Source organism: Danio rerio, chromosome 14 (assembly GCF_052040795.2).
Source record: "Danio rerio strain M-AB ecotype USA chromosome 14, GRCz13ab, whole genome shotgun sequence".
Taxonomy (NCBI): domain Eukaryota; kingdom Metazoa; phylum Chordata; class Actinopteri; order Cypriniformes; family Danionidae; genus Danio; species Danio rerio.
In genome coordinates, this window is record NC_141034.1 from 57699166 (window position 1) to 57705246 (window position 6081).

Here is a 6081-nt window from a genome sequence, read left to right on the forward strand (position 1 = left end):
CATACTATCCGTCCTAAATAGAATTAGAAAATAGAATTCCCCACTGAAAAAAACTGCTTAAACTAGCCTAGGCTGGTTGGCTGGTTTTAGCTGGTCAACCAGACCAAAAGTATCTGGATGCAGCCTTTATGATGCAAACTGAGAATGCATCACTCAGCGATGCAATGTCAGACACAATGCACTCAAATGGAGCTAGTGACGTCTCTGTGAAGGTTAGGGGTGGGGTTAGGTGAGCCCATTAAAAAGCATTGGATGCAACCCAGATTGCACTGCACCAGGTCTGCATCCAGACCCCTCTCAACCAGGCTGGTTTTAGAGGGGTTTTGGCCACTTCCAGGCTGGTCAGGCTGGGGAGATGACCAGCCTAAACCAGCTTGACCAGCCTAGCCAGGCTGGGAGCCTAGCCAAAATCAGCTATGTTCAGCTAAAACCAGGCTGGTCAAGCTTGTTTTAGCTGGTCATTTTCCAGCCTGACCAACTAAGACCAGGCTTAAAATGGCTGGAAACCAGCCTGGAAGTGGCCAAAACCCCTCTAAAACCAGGCTGGTCAACCAGCTAAAACCAGCTTACCAGCTTAACCTGGTTTAAGCTGTTTTTTTCAGCAGGGTTAGTATGTATTAAACAATAGTATGATGAAAAGAGTATTCCAGAGGTTCCCGGAGGGTTTGCTATTTTCGGTAAAAACTTTGTGTAGAAGCGTCCATACTCTAACAGCAGATATTGCCCACAATACATTGCACATTGGACGCAAATTCAATTAGAACTAGAAACACGTGTGAAAAGTGTAAATAAACTACAAACATGATGGACACGCGAGACCAACAGTCAAGTAGAGGCTTCGATAAAGATGACTGAAACAATATCTAGCCCACTGGAGAATATTTAAATGGCATTATCTGTGTTATATTTCATCTGCAACAACAATACTGAACTTCACGAGTTCACACTTGCTAACGTTTAAGAATAAGGTGCATTTGGTGTGCTGTCCGGGGAGAGGGCTCTGAGCTCGGGGAAGACACCCCAACTCGTGTTATTCCCCTTATCAGGGAATAGAGAGGAGTTGGGATTCAAGCGAAGTCTCTAGCCTGGCCCCAGAACGCTTCCCCCAGGAATGTAATGCTGTAGAGGTGAGGTGTCGGGGTGGTGGAGGGATGCTGAAGTCGTGAGATGCCGCAGTCAAGACAGCTTTGGTATATATAGGGGTTTGGTCAAGAACTGATTGGATAATAGAACAATTGTCAATGACGTATTTATTGCTTAAACGTCTGCGCGTGCTCCTCCCGAAATTTGTTTACAAAAAACATCACTTATATGAAGACGTGTTTGGACGTCAACACAACTGAAAGCATAATTATCCAAAGACTTGAGGAGATTTCTCTGCATGAAAGACTTATGAATGGGAGATTAACCTGCAGCTGCTTCTCCAATAAGATAGGATATTAAATATGACAGAAATGTGGATGGTGTGTGGATGATTGACAGGGTTCATGACTAAGCAACACAACGATCTGGTAAAGAGGATGTAGTATGTCCCAAAGCTGGCATACTGTTCTGATGCACACTCGAAAGTATAAACTTTTCCTTCACAAAAAAAGTACATACTTTCAGGGCATAGTATTAGTATGCGAATTAGGACGCAGCGATGGTGAACATGGTGAATTCGAGGATTGGGAGTGGGTGGAAAGACTTGTGTTAATATCTGCATTAACATTTATACTTTTATCCATTCATTTCCTTTTCGGCTTAGTCCCTTTATTTATCAGGGGTCGCCACAGCGGAATGAACCACCAACTTATCCAGCATATGTTTTTATGCAGTGGATGCCCTTCCAGCTGCAACCCATCTCTGGGAAACATCCATACACACTCATACACTATGGACAATTTAGCCTACCCAATTCACCTGTACTGCATGTGTTTGGACTGTGGGGGAAACCAGAGCACCCAGGAGGAAACCCACGCCAACACGGGGAGAACATGCAAACTCCACACAGAAACATCAACTGACCCAGCTGAGGCTCGAACCAGCGACCTTCTTGCTGTGAGACGACAGCATTACCTACTGCGCCACTGTGTCACCCATTAACATCCATGTATATGCAAATACATATAACCTAACATACCAAAAATAACTTTATAAAGAAAATAAATATCAAATATTTTTTCTTATACATTTGTAACTGTTTATAAAGCATAAACACATGCAAAAGAGCTGGTAATATCTGTTTTGTTTATGCATGCATTAACATATGTAAATATACATTTGTATGCATATTTATAAACATGCAAATATTTATAATCCAAAAAAAAGATTTTTAGAAATAAAATAAATCTCAAATATTATTTCTAAAGAAATGCATGCTTGCTTAAATAGCAGACATGTTGATCAGAGTATGCTCAGTGTATCTGCATAGATATGCGTGTGTGTGTGTGTGTGTGTGTGTGTGTGTGTGTGTGTGTGTGTGTGTGTGTGTGTGTGCGTGTGTGTGTGTGCGTGTGCGTGTGTGCATCTACATCAGCGGCGGCTCATTTGAACTCTGCTATCTTCATCTTCTGCTTTTCTGTGGTCTTTGATGCCATCAGGAGCAGAACTGCTATAATCAAAGCTCCAGGAAAAGCGTCTGCTCTCTGCGAGTGTGTAGGAGTATCAGAGCTCCGGCTATCTCTGCGTCCACATCCAGACACACTGCACAACATCAGCTCAATCAACAGACACTTTATTTGCTGTGGGTGGGAGACTCACACACACACACACAAAGAAAACTGCTATCAGTGTGTCTGAGTTTCCCATGCGGAGATCTGTGTGTGTGACGCTGACATCTGGAGGATAACTGCTTCAGGGTAACAGTCATGGGTATTTGGTCACACTTTACAATAAGGTTTCATTAGTTCGTGTCATTCAGTTTCTTGTCGGCTTAGTCCCTTTATTAGTCTGGGGTCGCCACAGCGGAATGAACCACCAACTCATCCAGCAAGTTTTTACGTAGCGGATGCCCTTTCAGCCGCAACCCATCTCTGAGAAACATCCACACACACATTCACACACACACACACTCTTACACTACGGACAATTTAGCCTACCCAATTCACCTGTACCGCATGTGTTTGGACTGTGGGGAAAACCGGAGCACCCGGAGGAAACCCATGCGAAGGCAGGGAGAACATGCAAACTCCACACAGAAACACCAACTGAGCCGAAGTTCGAACCAGCGACCTTCTTGCTGTGAGGCGACAGCACTACCTAACAATGAACATTAAACATTAACATTCATTGTTATTAAGTAATACAATCTTGTTGAAAAATGTTACCAGTTATTTTCAACCCAGACTCATTCTGAAAATGTACCTCTATATACATTTCTGGAGAGCGCCAAATACATCCCAGGAGCTTCGTTTTTTTGCAGTTTATGTTTTCGCGAATCCACCAGAGGGCGCTGTGTGCAGTTTTTAGATCTCAAATTGTTGTCGCGAGTGCTATTCATGCCTGCTCATCTCACGTAAATCCACCAGAGGCCGCTGACTGACTGACTGACTGTGATCGACTGACCCACACTCCTTCCCCACCCAACTGAGTGTCTTCAAAATCACAGTTTGACCAACTAAATTTATAACACTGTCATTAATATTTAATGACATTTTAATGACAAACTCTATTTGTGACCTCAACTACAGCAAGACAAATAATGTTATTGATGCTGTTATAAAATAATTTGACAAAGTGTAAACACTGGGGTGGTATTGCACTTTTTTTCTGGTGTGTTAAAGCTGAAACTCAGGACTCTTCTAAAGCAACACACTTTTGCTTCATGTTCATGTTCTTTAATGCATTTCCCAAAGGAAAAAGAGACTTTAGTTTAAAATGAATCACTAGTAAAAGGTTTGTGGCTTCAGACGGCGGCAGGGCTGAGTTTTAGCAAGAACCACAAACACATTATTGAATGACAACCTGAGAGGAAATACTGTAAAAAGACCCGCTCTTCTGAAGTTAAAGCATTCCTGCATAAACCTGACGGAAATCAGGCCAGCTCTTGAGTTATTCTGACCAATCTGATTTATATTTAGTCATGTTTGAGTGTGTGTTGGTTTTGTTTTGTTCTGCAAGCAACTGGTGACGTTTCACATGTTTAAAAGTCAACTATTGCATAAAATAATGATTAAACTATATATATATATATATATATATATATATATATATATATATATATATATATATATATATATATATGTATACGGCAAGGCAAGGCAAGTTTATTTATATAGCAAATTTCATACACAGTGGCAATTAAAAGTGCTTTACATAATCAAGAATAATAAAAGAGACAAGTGTAAGAAAATGAAAAACAAATATAAAAATAAAAACAAATAATAGGAATTATAAAAATAATAAAAAATAGATAAAACAGATAAAAATGTGTTAAAATATGTTATAAGATAATGAAAAATGCCATTTTTAAGACAATATGGTTATGTAAAATGGATGTTTTAACCATTAAAGTATATAGTAATTGGTGGAATAACCTTTATTTTCATTTGCAGCTAAAGGAAGTGTGTGTGTGTGTGTGTGTGTGTGTGTGTGTGTGTGTGTGTGTGTGTGTGCGTGCATGCATGCGTGCGTGCCTATATGATCATTATCAAACTTAAAGCAGTGCGATGTGTCTGTATATCAACACTGGTGGAAGGCGTGGATTGCCTTAGTGTCTTACCAGTGACAATATACAGCCATATGGCACTGCTACGAGTGTGATATTGCGTTTATACAACAGTTTGACGGCATAATCGTGTGTATAAAAAGAACATTAAACAAAGAGAGTCTTAATAACCCTTTTGTATGACCACCCACCATTCTTTCACATCTGCAGCTGACATTTTAGGATTGTAGGCTGAACAGCATAAAATGCCATCAGTCTACAGAGATATCTCCCTTTTACAGTATTACAGTCTACAGTATTTACAGTGTTACAATCTACAGCATTTCTCTGTTGCAATCGGGATATCCCAATAGTTAACTCCTTAAAAAAGCAGAGCAATCACTACCAGACTGCTGTTGCGTTTGTGATAAGAAAAAACGCTAAGCACATGCGGGCATTTCCTCTTTCTTTCTGTCAACACAACACACATTGCTGTCATGCTTCTCCCTAAGTGATTGACGGTGCTGTGAGCTGTCTGTCCCGCTCTAAAAGTAGACAGAGCGTCCGTGTGACATAATCTGCAGCCCATTGGTTCTTTTCTTTATTGACATTGGGCTGACCCAATCACAAACTTCCATGTTGGGCTCTGTGTAACGTAGATGTATATTTGTCAAAATAGTCGTGAGTCACCGGTTATTTTGTCCCAGTCCAGCCCTGCAATGAGTACAGTTGTTTGTATTTAATACTTTATTATTATCGTTATCATTTTTCATTTTCCATATCTGTAATTCCTGTATTTTGGCTTTTTTTTTTTTTTTTTTTTGTAGTCCACTTAGAATCCAACATGGAGATCAATGTTTTCTTTATTGGCATTGAATGTTTTGAAATTCAAATGGCATTCACATGCCTGTGTTTTTATTTCTTTAATAAATATGGCTGTCAGGCCAGGATCTTGCTGGTTTATTGTGGGTTTGTTGTTTACATGAAGAAATCTGTGTTACAAGTTTAACAAAAATTCTAATAATGAATTATATTTTGAATTTAAATATTATTTGTCTTGCGTTTACATTAATTTTACATTCGAATAGCCAAAATTACAAGTTTCAGTCTTTTAAATGCAATTAATCGCAATTATTTTTTTTTTAAAAGTGCGATTAATTAGTTAATTTTTTTTATTTAATTTTTTTTTACATTTTTCAAAAAATTCTTTTAATTTTTTTAATCGATTGACAGCATTAATATGTATATATATATATGTATATATTATATATATTTTTAAAAAATCTTCTTTTTTAGATATTTTCCAAATGATGTTTAACTGAGCAAGGAAATGTTCACAGTATGTGTGATAATGTTTTTTCTTCTAGAGAAAGTCTTATTTGTTTTATTTCAGCTAGAATAAAAGCAGTTTTAAATTTTTTTAACTCAATTTTAGGGACAAAATTATTAGCCCC